General features: G+C 45.4%; 1 long non-coding RNA gene across 1 annotated transcript in view; it reads right to left on the reverse strand.

The window, feature by feature from the left end:
• LOC310839989 overlaps positions 1–14,641 on the reverse strand; it is a 265,711-nt gene that overhangs the window by 35,766 nt on the left and 215,304 nt on the right. The window lies entirely within an intron of this gene.

The raw sequence follows: 14,641 nt of genomic DNA on the forward strand, positions 1-14,641 counted from the left end.
GGGTTGTTAATTAGCTCAATGATCCTTGCAGATGTCTTGCTTGGGTTTATCAATCTCCTCTGGTGTCCCCGTCCTGGCTCAGGGACTAGTTGGTAGGTGAAAGGCACCCAGGAGTCTGGTAGGAATGGATGTTTTACCACATCAGACTCAAACTTTGGGGTCCCATAATGCAAAGCTGCGTGTTAGCTGGTTCCTAAAAGATGGTCAGAGGACGGAGGCTGTCAGAGAGATTTTTTAATCTTTTAATGTATTTTTAATCTTTTGTTGGAAGCTGCCCAGAGTGGCTGGGGAAACCCAGCCAGATAGGCGGGGTATAAATAAATTATTATTATTATTATTATTATTATTATTACTACTACTACTACTACTATTCTCTGTCTTTATAGGAAGACAGTAGTTAACATCTTCATATTTACAGACCTTCCTTCCCCAACAGTTTTCCATTAAACTTGCAACAGTTAAAGCCTGACACCAAAATTAAACATCTCCCTCAGGGCTTCACGTCTAGGTTGGAGTAAGCCCCCTAGGCAAAGCCCCCTCCTCACTTTGGGGCATGCTGGGACATGAAAATGGCAGCTAGCCCCAGAAGCTAGCTTGCCATATAACATGGGTAGACAAACTAAGGCCCGGGGGCCAGATCCGGCCCAATCACCTTCTAAATACAGCCTGCAGATGGTCCGGGAATCAAGTAGAATGTGTGCTTTTATTTAAAATCCATCTCTGGGTTCTTTGTGGGGCCCCCCACAAGGCCGGCCCCCCACAAGGTCTGAGGAACAGGGGACCGGCCCCCCTGCTGAAAAAGTTTGCTGACCCCTGCCATATAACATACCCAAATGACAGTTCTGCTAAATTCCCATTGGTTGCATCCCTCCAGATCATGCCTAAGAATATATATGCGCGCGCACACACACACACACACACTTCTTATTTTTAGGTACTGAACAAGACTGGCCCCTTTGCTTTGTTCTGTTTGTACATTCAGAACATAGTTTGAAAAATGTGTAGGACAGTGTGACCCCAAGCATACTTACTCAGAAGTTCGGTACTACAATGTTCAAGAGAGCTTACGTATTTCCAGATAAACATGGGTGGGATCCCAGCACAAACTGTCTTAAGGGAGAAGGTGATCTCTTGCACAGAACTCTGCTTTACTGTAGCAGTTCAGTTCCTGCACAGCTTATCTTGCTTGTTCTAAATCCCTAATAGCATGGTTTAGGAAAGCATGATGGAAAGGTTAATGATTTGGGACATTTTTGGATTGAAGTGACCATAATAAAAAAAGAAGAAATTAAGATCCAAAAGGGAGTGAGAAGGGAGAGCTGCCCTCTGGATGGCAGCCTGGAATTATAAGAGGCATTAGAAGAGTTGGCAGATCCAACAGAGAGTCGATGAGAGAGAGAGAGAGAGAGAGAGAGAGAGAGAGAGAGAGAGAGAGAGGGAGAAGGAGAGATGTGGGGAAGGAGGGATGAGGATATATGCAGAGACTGAAATCATCTGGTGTGCCAGCGTTTTGCAAATTAATTAGCACCGTGGCAGAATGATCTTCAAAAGTTTCCTAAAGAACAAAAGTGCAACAATAAAGCGGTGCGTTTGCTCGCCGCGAAATTGCTGGCAGAATTGCTGAGTGCACAAAACGTGGGACAGCGGCAGGCTCCACTTTTCGAGCTGACAATTTCCATCATCGTTGGATGTTGGCGGGATTGTTATGCATTTAAATGTTATTTAATTGGGTTGACGAGTAGCTGCGGGCCAGCGCACCAGCCGGAACGCTTGGAGCCGCATACGAGTAATCAAAATTCTGAGAGCGCTGGCGGCGGGCAGGCAGCCCTCGCTTCTCGCTGCTCCTAGCGAGGGGATTTATTGAGACATAGAAGGCCTTATGTGTTTAATTTCCCCCTCCTCCCCACCCTCCGTCTTTACGGTGGAAGCACTTACTCAGAGACCCTCAGTATGTTTGTGTAAACAACACAGACGCAAGGCTCATCCATCTAACACGAAGGAAGAATAGGTTCGCATTTATATGGCGCTTGAGAGCAGCTTTGCCAGTACACAGAAGATACCAGCCCACAATCACCTTTCTTAAAAAAAAGTAGCCCACCTGCCCATTCTCTTCCAGTTTCACAAACATCGACTGCTTGCTCACCTGGAGACACATGTTACTCGCCATAGGGGAGTGGCTGTTTGCAAGCCTGCTGTAGGATGCTCAAAGTGCAGTACAGGCACTCTTTGATAGTCACTGCCAGACGCATCAGTATTGCTACCATTGATGTCACAGATGGAGGGGCTGAGGCTGAGAGAGAGTGCCACTCTGCGAGTTCCTTGCCAGCAGGGAGATTTGAACTGGGGACATCCAGGTTCATAAGGCAATCCTCTATGAAATGGAATACAGGACGACCCTGGTCCATTTGGCTCAGTAGACACGGATTGGAAGCTGGTCCCACTGAAATTGGTAGATCCTAGCCATGTTTTCTCTCTCACTCACTTGCCAGCCAAGAATGGGCATTAATATGCACACTCACATTTACCCTCATGCACATGCTGAACCACACACCACACATTTAAAGCACATTTCCCTCTAAGATTCCTGGAAGCTGTAGTTTAAGTGTGCAGGGAGTCGTAGTTCTGCAAGGGGTAAACTGCAGTTTTGAGAATTCTTTGAGCAAAGAATTGAGCGCAGTGTGTACTCAACCACACATTCTATGAATACAGTGGTACCTCGGGTTAAGTACTTAATTCGTTCTGGAGGTCCATTCTTAACCTGAAACTGTTCTTAACCTGAAGCACCACTTTAACTAAAGGGGCCTTCTGCTGCTGCCGCGCCGCCGGAGCATGATTTCTGTTCTCATCCTGAAGCAAAGTTCTTAACCCGAGGTACTATTTCTGGGTTACCGGAGTCTGTAACCTGAAGTGTCTGTAACCCGAGGTACCACTGTATGCTGATCTCAGTCCTCCTTCATGAGCGAATGACACAACTTGATTGTTGGGATAAGAACCTAAAGCTGGCACCTGGTGACATCTGAAAAAAACTTCACAGAGAAGATGCGTTTTCAGCCATTAACCCTGATGCAGATGTCCTGTGCTTTGGGGAGAATTCCTATGAATGACATCAGGCTTTTGTGTAATTTAAAAAAAAAATTCTACAGTTGATAGGACTTTCAAAGGTCAAGGCACCCTAACAGGACAAAGCGAGCTTGTGATTTTGGTCAACTTCAGCATGGGATAACTGAGGAAAACTGATTCTCATCATTGCCAATGAGGCTGTGCCAGCGACTCTGATGGGTGCTAATGGGACCTTCCTGCCTCCCATAGAGAGCTATGTGGACCCTTCTTGAGCATCCCAGCTGTGCAATAATTAATCACTGTCGGGCTCCCATAGCTCGGAGCAAAATTACTCCTGCATGAAAGCAATTTCCCTGGACAGAACATAGCTTGCGGTGAGCAGGCCTCGCCATTCTATTTCACAGGAAGCTCTAATTATCTTCCAAAGATGGGAGGCAACGCTTAAGAACAATCATTTATCTAGTTAGTACATTTTGCAGGTGAGGTTGTCAGTCTGCTTCAACATCCACCCCTCAGGGAAGAGAAGCAGAGTGGGGGGAAGGCTCCCCTCTCCTCCATCAATGGCTGGGAAGTTCAGGCAAAGTACAATGTGGCTCGAGGAGGAGGTGAGAGGAGCATGCTGTTGGAGCCAGGCCATGTTGTAGGAAACAGCATGGGCTTCCAAGTCTGAAGCATTGAATGCAGCAACAGAGAATAGGTACCACTTCACTGAGCAGGAAAGGACAGAAGGACAGGTTCACAGAATTTACAATCCAGCTGGCCAATCCAGAGGCTTCGTACTGCCAGCCAATGACCAAAGTCAATGTTTCATACTGCTTTTATGACAAGCTGTGGTTGCCCCAAACGTAGGTCAGGAGATTCCTGGTTGAAGTCTCAAAACCAGGGTACCTCAGATCTGGCCAACACTCCTGTTTTGAGCAGACGCTTGCAATTTTAGGGCCAATTATTCTGAAACCTGATCTCTTGGCTGCCTCTCTTCCTAATCTATTTCATCTCCTCCGACTGTCTCCTAAGCAATGGGTTGCATCTAATTCTGTGCTTGTGCAAGGGAAATTTCTCGCCGCTTCCTACCCACTAGGGCTGGCCCTATCATTAGTCAAAGTGAGGCGGTGGCCGATGGAATGGCAATGGAAGTGGCAGCTGTAGCCCCTGCCCATTTCCCTCTGTTGGTGGACATATCTCTGTGTGCCAGGTGACCTGAACTCTCCCCTCCCTGCTACCTGCTGATCTCAAATGCAATGGAGGATGGTGCCAAAACAAGGTCCAACTTCTAGTGTGGTCTATAACTCACATCCCCCATGCCCATGGACCATGCTTGCTGGAGCTGATGGAAGCTTGAATTCAACAGCACCAGTTCTCCATGAAAGGAAATGATTGTGCGAAGAGGATCAGGTGAGGTAGAATCCCATATTGTAAATGCAGGTTCCTGCATAGGAGACCTATGCAATGTGGAATACAGGTTAATGGGACCCCTGACCATTGGGTCCAGTCGTGGCCAACTCTGGGGTTGCGGCGCTCATCTCACTTTATTGGCCGAGGGAGCTGGCATACAGCTTCCGGGTCATGTGGCCAGCATGAAGAAGCCACTTCTGGCAAAACCAGAGCAGCGCACGGAAACGCCGTTTACCTTCACGACAGAGTGGTACCTATTTGCCTACTTGCATTTTGATGTGCTTTCGAACTCCTAGGTTGGCAGGAGCAGGGACCAAGCAACTGGAACTCACCCCATCGCGGGGATTTGAACCACCAACCTTCTGATCAACAAGCCCTAGGCTCTGTGGTTTAACCCACAGCACCACCCGTGTGACGTGGAATATACTGTGTCCCTTATCAGTGAAGAGCGGTTTGTGAGATTGCTGAACAATCAGGTGTATCCTCCAACATTTCTCCAATGAAAATAGGGACATCCTATTCCATAATAATAATAACAACAACAATAATTTTATTATTTATACCCTGCCCATCTGACTGGGTTGCCCCAGCCACTCTGAGCGGCTTCCAACATATATAAAAACATAATCAAACATTAAACATGCAAAAACTTCCCTATACAGGGCTACCTTCAGATATCTTCTAATGGCTGCATAGTTACTTATCTCATTGGCTTGGGGGTCACATTAACTCCATACCCTCCAATAGTTCTCTGATGAAAATAGGGACGTCGTAAGGAAAAGCGGGACATTCCTGGATCAAATCAGAAACCAGAACAGCTTATGTAAATCCAGGACTGTCCCTGGAAAATAGGATCTGGGACTATGAGAGGAGGGTCATGTGAATGAATGCTTCTCTATGCAATTTTTTTAAAAAAATCTTGCATGGAAGAGCACTCAGCCATCATGATAACCTGCAGGTTGAAGTATAGCCCAAACACAGGTATACCACCTGAAACTAGGCCTACATTTCACCTATATACCTCTGCATTTACCTATGCAGGCATGTCCAACAGGTAGATCACTGGACATCTGTGGTAGATCACTGATAGATCATTGGCTCCCCGCAAAGAAGCTGAAGAACTGTGGCTCCCCTAAAAAAAGCTCAACATTTTACCTCCTCCCGGAAAAACCTCAACAACTTTGACCCAAATCCCCAAAAAGGGGGTAGATCACTGCCAGTTTTTAACAATGTACCGTATTTTATCGCTCTATAGGATGCACCCGTCCATAGGACGCATGTTGTTTTAGAGGGGGAAAACAAGGGGAAAAAATTCTCTCCCTCTCTGCACAGCACCCCTTCAGCGAAGTGGCAGGAGAAGCGGAGCACCTTCCATTTCTCCTCCCGCTTCACTGAAGGGGCGCTGCGCAGAGAGGGAAAGCTGCACAGCGCCTCTCCAGCGAAGCAAAGCCAGGAGAGTGAGAGGGGTCGGTGCACACCGACCCCTCTCGCTCTCCAGGCTTCAGCAAAAGCAATGCGAAACCTCCGGAGCACGGCGGGAGCGCTCCCACTGCACTTTGGAGGCTTTGTGTTGCTATTGCTGAAGCCATGGAGCCTGCATTCGCTCCATAAGATGCACACACATTTCCCCTTAATTTTTGAAGAGGGGAAAGTGCGTCTTATAGAGCGAAAAATACGGTAAGTAGATGGCAGTCTCTTGGGAGTTGGCCACCCATAGGCCACTGGAAGCTCATCTCACAATGTTGGCTCCAACTAACTCCACCAGAGGGAAACTGCAGGCTGCATCTACTTCAACATGGAGATCACTGACAATTACTTCAGGGTCAAACAAATTATTTGAGGGGATCAGTGCTACACAAAGGTGTTTATGCGCCTAGCCAGTTTACCTTTAGTAACATCTCTGCATCAATGGTGCAGAAGACTTCCACCAGGAAGAACCTATGGGAAGCATTGCCTACTAATGATGCTCTCCAAGCTGTTTTTCAACGAATGGGTATGTAAATTTCACTGTGCAGCTGAGTAGAAAATCTCAGCGCCAGCATCTCCTCCTGCAATTAAAAGAATAAATAAACCACAAGCCACCTGGTGGTGATGCTGTAAATGTCTGGAGATGTGTCCTACCTTGCTGGAATATCCACTGAGGGAACAGGCAAGTGGGAGGCATGCAGGAACATTCCAGTTAAGGTCAATGAATTCACACAAGTAGGTCCATCACTTGATGCCTTGTCAATTCCCCACCACCACCCAAATTTGGTAATAGAAGAGGAGAAGAAGAAGAGTTTGGATTTGATATCCCGCTTTATCACTACCCAAAGGAGTCTCAAAGCGGCTAACATTCTCCTTTCCCTTCCTCCCCCACAACAAACACTCTGTGAGGTGAGTGGGGCTGAGAGACTTCAGAGAAGTGTGACTGGCCCAAGGTCACCCAGCAGCTGCAGGTGGAGGAGCGGAGACGCGAACCCGGTTCACCAGATTACGAGTCCACCACTCTTAACCACTACACCACACTGGCTCCCTTTCCTTAAACAAAAACTAATATTTTTATCATTAATATTTATAAAGCAGCATCAACAACTAATCACAACAGAGAAAGGCTCTCACATGCATTGACTTCCACATTACAGAGCTTTAAGTGGGATCACTTTTAAGGAACAAGAAAGGCCTTTGGTTTAAGGAGTTGTCCCAGAAGAGAGAGGCCTGTTACGCTGGTCCCCAATGGTATATTGTTTTTACTGGCTTATGTCTCAAACAATTGGTCATATTACCACCTAATCAACCCCATGATTGTTTCAACATACCCAGATAGGCAGGGTATTATTGTTATTATTATTATTATTATTATTATTATTATTATTATTATTAATAATGTGAACCTCCCCAAAGTCAATTCAGAGTGGGGGTAATGCCTCTTGCCCTCACTCTGAATGAGCGGGACATTTTTAGACCCGTCTGCAGAATAATGAAAAGTGAAAAGGGATAAAAGGCAAATGTCAACCCCAACTTCCCTTTTCCTGCTGAGCTGTGGTTGTTACAGAAGGATAGCTGTGTTGTTAAGTCTGTCACAGCAGGAACAACTAAGAGTCCCATGGCACCTTAAAGACCAGCAATAACTAACCATAAAGGTGTCAGTCTTTAACGTGCCACAGGACTCCTTGTTGTTAGGATTATTAATTCAGTGTAGCTCTGAGTGGCTTACAACAGCCCTAATAAAATAAAAAAATCAACAGTGAAAATATAAAAGTTAAATAAAAACATACAGTACAAATCAATAAAACCCTAAACCAGTAAAGTCAACAAAACCATCTGTAACAATTACCGTTTACAACTACACACCCTCTGAAAGCCTGCATAAAAAAAAGAATGTTTTACAACGCTTCTGAATATTGGGCTCAAATGGCCTTCTTTCAGCAGGGAAGTATATAGTGTTACTTGAGAGTAGCCAGCCACATGTTCAAAGCACACATCTTCCACCAGTGAGTTGCTCCACAGCTACTATTTCCTTCCTTCCTTCCTTTTTTAAGAGGTGGAGAAAGAGAAAAGGGAATGAAAAAGGAGCATGAAAGCCTGAGAGGGAGTGAGAAGGAAAAGGAGAAGCATGGATGGACGGATGTGGTAGAAACAGAGTCCTAGACCCTGAAATGCATAGTGCTCTGTGTGTCTGAAAAGGTTGGTATCTGTTGCTTGAAAGCATCTTCTATCTACTGAGAGTCACATTGAAAAGAACCTTGTTTTGCCCTTCTTCCCACCTGTCTTTTGCGATGTTTAAGCCTCCAAATGGAGCGGCTGGCTTCTTGCATCCGAGACTGGATGATATTATAAGAGACGAGGTCAGAAAATTGGATGCTTTCATCACCTTGACACTTAGAACTTGGTTTTGCCTGGTCCAAAACGTGATTCTCACCAGATGCTGGGAGAGGCAGACAATCCGATACAGCTGATCTTTGAAGCAGACTCCTGCGAGAGGTCCTTTTGATTTTGCCGCCCCCCCCCCCCCAGCCCTGTGGCTTCCCCTCCAGCCCTCAGCCCCCATCTGTTCCAGAGCGAAATCTCAAATTTCAGGTTAATGTCACGGGAGATCAAAAGCTGTGTGGGGCAGGTGGGATGGAGAGGGGAGCCGGGATGAGGTAGTGATGAGGTAATGGCCTAAAATTCTAGGGAGAGAAGCCCCTCGGGACTCAGCACAGCAGCAGGATGCAGCCAGCCTGTGCAACGGGGGGGGGGGCAGCCTTATATAGGGTCCATTTCCTTGAAAAGAGAGAGCATGATGAGCGTGTGTTTTTCCTGTTATTTATTACAAGGCAAGATCTGTTTATTCACAAAGATACAAACTGCACATGGGTGGGCACCCAGAACAGCCCACTTCTTTAAAACAGCACCACTTCTCCCACACGCACCGTATTTTTTGCTCTATAAGACTCACTTTTCCCCTCCTAAAAAGTAAGGGGAAATGTGTGTGCGTCTTATGGAGCAAATGCAGGCTGCGCAGCTATCCCAGAAGCCAGAACAGCAAGAGGGATTGCGAAAGAAGCGATCCCTCTTGCTGTTCTGGCTTCTGGGATAACCGCGCGAAGCCTCTTCAGGGCAACGGGAGGAATGCTCCCCCTGCCCTGAAGAGGCTTGGCATGGCTATCCCAGAAGCCAGAACAGCAAGACGGAGCGCTGCTTTCACTGTGCAGCGATCCCTCTTGCTGTCCTGACTTTGCTTCGCTGGAGAGGTGCTGCGCAGAGAGGGAGAGCTGCGCAGCGCCCCTTCAGCGAAGCGGGAGAAATGGAAGGGGCTCTGATTCTCCTGCTGCTTCGCTGAAGGGGCACTGCGCAGAGAGGGAGAATATTTTTTTTCTTGTTCTCCTCCTCTGAAACTAGGTCCGTCTTATGGCCGGGTGTGTCTTATAGAGCAGAAAATACGGTATGTCCTTGAGAAACCCTACCACCACCACCACGGCTTCTTAGCATCATAGAACTAGAGAGTTCGAAGGGACCCTGAGAGTCATCTAGTCCAACCCCCTGCAGTGCAGGAAACCTGCCCACAGCCATCCCTGGGTGGGCTTGAACCACCAACCTCCTGCCAGCTGCCAAACCTGGGCTCTTGTGTCCATTCCTGGCTCCGTTGCAATTGTTTCTTTCTCCGGCCACCATTCAGACAGGTGGGGATGTCCATAGCAGCTCAGTTGGTTAGAGTTCAGTGCTGATAATGCCAAGGTTGCAGGTTCAATCCCTGCTTGGGACAGATGCATAAACCTGCATTGCAAGGGGTTGGACTAGATCAGGGGTCAGCAAACTTTTTCAGTAGGGGGCCGGTCCACTGTCACTCAAACCTTGGGGGGGGGGGGGTGGACTATATCTTGAAGAAAAAAAATGAACGAATTCCTATGACCCACAAATAATCCAGAGATGCATTTTAAATAAAAGCACACATTCTACTCATGTAAAAACACCAGGCAGGCCCCACAAATAACCCAGAGATGCATTTTAAATAAAAGGACACATTCTACTCATGTAAAAACACGCTGACTGTCCACGGGCCGTATTTAGAAGGCGATTGGGCCAGATCCAGCCCCCGGGCCTTAGTTTGTCTACCCATAGACTAGATAGAATCATAGAATCATAGAGTTGGAAGAGACCACAAGGGCCATCGAGTCCAACCCCCTGCCAAGCAGGAAATAATGGATGTTTACTGTGGAATTCGTGTTCTTTACGCACCCAGGTTTCTCACACTGTCTGCATGATGGCACCGTTGTCCAAAATGCCAGCTCGTTTTTTATATATATACTTAATCTGGATTTTCCCTTACGATGGAAAGCCTATTATGCAGAAGTAACCTGCTATGCAGCCACTACTGGTAGTGAGAGCTTGTTAGCTCTTTTCTTCTGGGAGGGGAAGGTGGTTTGCTCTATGTGTCAAAGTTTGCTCCTCAAACATTAGTGAAGTTTCAGTTTCAACAACTGCAATCGGAGAAGTTGCTCGCTCAAGGTCTCATGTAAGGGTTACCATGGAGACTCTAATCACAGCAGATGCATCAGGGCTTTTTTTTCCTTTTCTTTTTTTAATCATACTGAATTTCTGCACAAGATCTCTTTATCAGAGTATAGATCAATGGAATGCAAAACCTCTGCATATATTTTGAAAACAGAATGGAAATAGATACTCCTCCCCTTAAACAACAACCCACAAGGCTTCATTGTGAAACATGGTAACAAGAAACTGATAATGTTCACTCTTCTGCTCTTGCACACTTCCTGTGTGTGTTGTTGTTCTTGTTTTTAAAGAGGGTGGGCACACAAATACAGAAATACCTGCCCGTATGCCCAGAATGAGGGACGCGGGTGGCGCTGTGGGTAAAAGCCTCAGCGCCTAGGGCTTGCCGATCGAAAGGTCGGCGGTTCGAATCCCCGCAGCGGGGTGCGCTCCCGTTGCTCGGTCCCAGCGCCTGCCAACCTAGCAGTTCGAAAGCACCCTCGGGTGCAAGTAGATAAATAGGGACCGCTTTCTAGCGGGAAGGTAAACGGCGTTTCCGTGTGCAGCTCTGGCTCGCCAGAGCAGCGATGTCACGCTGGCCACGTGACCCGGAAGTGTCTCCGGACAGCGCTGGCCCCTGGCCTCTTGAGTGAGATGGGCGCACAACCCCAGAGTCTGGCAAGACTGGCCCGTACGGGCAGGGGTACCTTTACCTTTACCTATGCCCAGAATGGGAAAAGATTTTGGGGGGGGAGAAGTAGCAGCTGAGGGGACCAGAAAACACAGCATAGGAATATTCCACGGAGGACGGCCCACTGTTGAGGATGGGGAACAGAGGAATATCTCTGAAAATATCCCTGTAGCTATCAAGACAGGACATTTAAAAGCACATTCTTCAGATATACAACACATGACTTAAATCAAGGGATGGGTGGTTGAAATCCTGACAGAGGCCCTACCAGATACTTTTAGCTCCGGATTATGAATCATGGAACCAAAAAATAATTGTTAAGTGCATTGTGATGCATTCTTTACTGTGAAAGCCACTTTGAAGAATCTCAATGACAACAGGTGAAATAAACAGTTCTTATTTATAAATGTATAGGCCACTTATTGGCAGAATCAGCTCGCAAGCAGTTTACAAAGTATAAAAAACTGTTACACAGAAATTGAAATAGAAAACAGCCATAACGAAAATACACAATAAAACAGTCCCATTAAAACATCAACATCCATCATTAACATATGCTAAAATAACCACATGATGACAACACAGCAATTGAAAAGAAACAGGAGACTTGGGTCAAGATCAGGGGAATGCCTGTGTCTACAGGTGTGTGTCTTCAAGAGTTGGCGGAATGCCAAAGCTGATAGCCAATACTCATATATCTATGAGGTTCATCTGAGATGTTGCACCTTCTCCTGGCACAAAATAATAACACATAAAAATACATATGTACACAAACCAACCACACCAGGGAGTGAATTAGCAAGATAGAACTAAATACCTTTCCACCAGATTTTTCTCATACCTTGTAATGAATAGAATGAAGGCTGTCACAGCCAATGAGATCCAGGGTCCAATCTAGAACGTTATCAAGTAATGTTTTAGGGGAAAGGGGGTTTATTTGTACTGAAACCATCTGAATTGAAAATAAAGGTTTTAGTCAAAACTGGGTTCTTCTACCTGCAACAAGAGGCATGGAGCTTCATTATAGATAGGATAAGACCATTCTCACAGCAGCTATAAATTAAAGTGCCAAGCTTTTGCACATACGTTTCTCACTAGGCTTAACTTTCTCCTCCAGGAAACCACTCCAGTACAACCTATGATTATTCAAGAAAAAAACTTCCTACAGCTCATTAGGGTTTTCTCCTGAGTTATCAAGGTGGTGGTCAACTGCTCTATTCCGAACTTAAAAATTGAAAGCATCATGCTGGTGGTCAACAAAAGAGGTTTAATGAGTCTCTCAAGGCAAATCTTTTAAAATGTAGGATAAACACTGACAACAGCGAGCGCTCCAGTTGGAGAACAGCCTTCATCAAAGGTGTCATGGACTTTGAAGACACTTGAACTCAGAACGCAAGGGAGAAACGTGCTAGGAGGAAGGCACGCTTGGCAAATCCACACCATGATCAACTCCCAACCGGAAAACAATGTCCCAACTATGGAAGGACGTGTGGGTTCAGAATTGGCCTCCACAGTCACTTACAGACTCATTGTTAAAACTTTGTTTATGGAAGACAATCTTACTTAGCTACGAGTGATTGGCAAAGAAGAAGAAGAAGAAGAAGAAGAAGAAGAAGAAGAAGAAGAAGAAGAAGAAGAAGAAGGTTGTTCCTCCAAAATCACGAGGACTATAAACTCATTGTTATATAAAAGCCCTGATTCCAAGGAAAGAGTTTCAGACGCCAAGTTAAAAGCTGTATTCTGTGCTCGCTGTGATCAATTTCAGCAAGGTGGATTTCGCTAGGCTCCCTAGAGGGTCTTTTTTGTGCTAAACTCAACCTCCCCTACAAGCACGAAGGCACTTTGCGATTTGGTCTCCCCAGGCCTCCAGAAGTGGAGCAAGCCGATAAGCGGCTGCAGCGACAGCTGCTCTTGGAGCTGTGGATTGAGTTACAAGGGAGCGCAGATTGCTTTTGTCCACTCGGCTCTGAGCCATCCATCACCAGCTCTGACAGCGCTTAGAACTGCAGGAACACACCGGCCACAGCGGCTCTCAGCACTGGGCTATCGGCGACATTACATCTCAAGATACAGGATTACAGCAGAGAGGCGCTTATACCCCCTAAATTGAAAGAGGGTGCAGGAGATCTGATGCACATCTCGTGTCAAAGACTTCAAAGGCACAGGGCAGCCAGGGAGGAGGGACGCTTGCCAACACCTCCTTACACTCCCTAATGTGCCATAAGCAGGGCGGAAGCAGGTTACAAATCTTCCAAGCTGCAAATCTTTTAATGCCTTTTACATTAACATGGAATTCCTCCATCTTCCTTTTAAGAGGAAACTGATGCATCGTATTTAATGGATTTAGAAGGGATTCTGCATCTAGAGCAACCCACCTGCTGAATAAATGGGAGAGCTGTCCTGGAAGCTGTCAGCTGAGTGTCCTTTAGTCTTCTTGCTCTGGTGGTGAGCTTTGGTTTGCAGAAATTCAGGTACACAGGCATGAATGTCTCTGAGCATGTGCAGAATTTATCCCCAACCCCAACAAAAAGTACTGTTTTTTTCCCCATGAAGGGAATGTTTTCTCACATGCTTTTGAATTATTATTATTTTTCCCCCAAAAAATTCCACATTTATGACATATAACATATAATACACACAAAAGAAAAGATATTACAATATTAAAAGAAAATAAAAAGAAAAATATAAACACTTATTACTTCTAGAACCCATTTTATCTTTCATTGTTATCTGACTTCCTCAAACCCCCCCTAACTGAATTCCATTGTATCGCCTTGTAAGTTTTCCAAAATACTCTAATAAAATTAACTCCTTCAATTTACTATCTTCTTCTCTTTTCTTATTAGTCTAAATCCACAGTTCTTTACAACTCCTTCTTATTCTAATCCTAAACCTAACTGATACTTTCAAGTGACTTCTAATTATCTTTTATTACAATATTTAGCTAGATAGTCTTTAAATTTCTTCCAATCTTCTTGGTGTTCCTCTTCTTTCTGATCGCAAATTCTTCCAGTCAGGTCGGCCAGCTCCAAAAAGTCCAACATCTTCATCTGCCATTCTTTTACAGTTGGTATTTCTTGAGATTTCCAGTTTTTAGCTAATAGCAGTCTTGCCGCTGTAGTGGCATACAAAAATAATCTAATGTCTTTTCTGGGCAATTCCAGTCCTATTAGTCTAAGTAAAAAGGCTTCTGGTTTCTTAATAAATGTGTTTTTCAACATTTTTTCCAACTCATTATAAATCTTTTCCCAGAAGTCCTTACATGCTTTTGAATTATTGGTGTCAATAAGCATATGGATAGGCCTGATCGGATAGGCATTACGTACTTTGACTTTCAAAAAGCTTTTCATAAAGTCCCTCACCTAGGACTCAACTTAGCTGTCATGGAATAACAAAAGAGGTTATCATCTGGATATGTAAGAAGTTAAAGAACAGGAAACAGAGAAGGAATAAATGAACAGTTCTCACAATGGAGAAAGTGGCGTCTTCCAAGGACTGATATTGGAACCATGTTTTGAAATTTGCTCATAAATGCCCTGGAAT

Source organism: Podarcis gaigeae (assembly GCF_964106915.1).
Source record: "Podarcis gaigeae genome assembly, chromosome: 2".
Classification (NCBI taxonomy): domain Eukaryota; kingdom Metazoa; phylum Chordata; class Lepidosauria; order Squamata; family Lacertidae; genus Podarcis; species Podarcis gaigeae.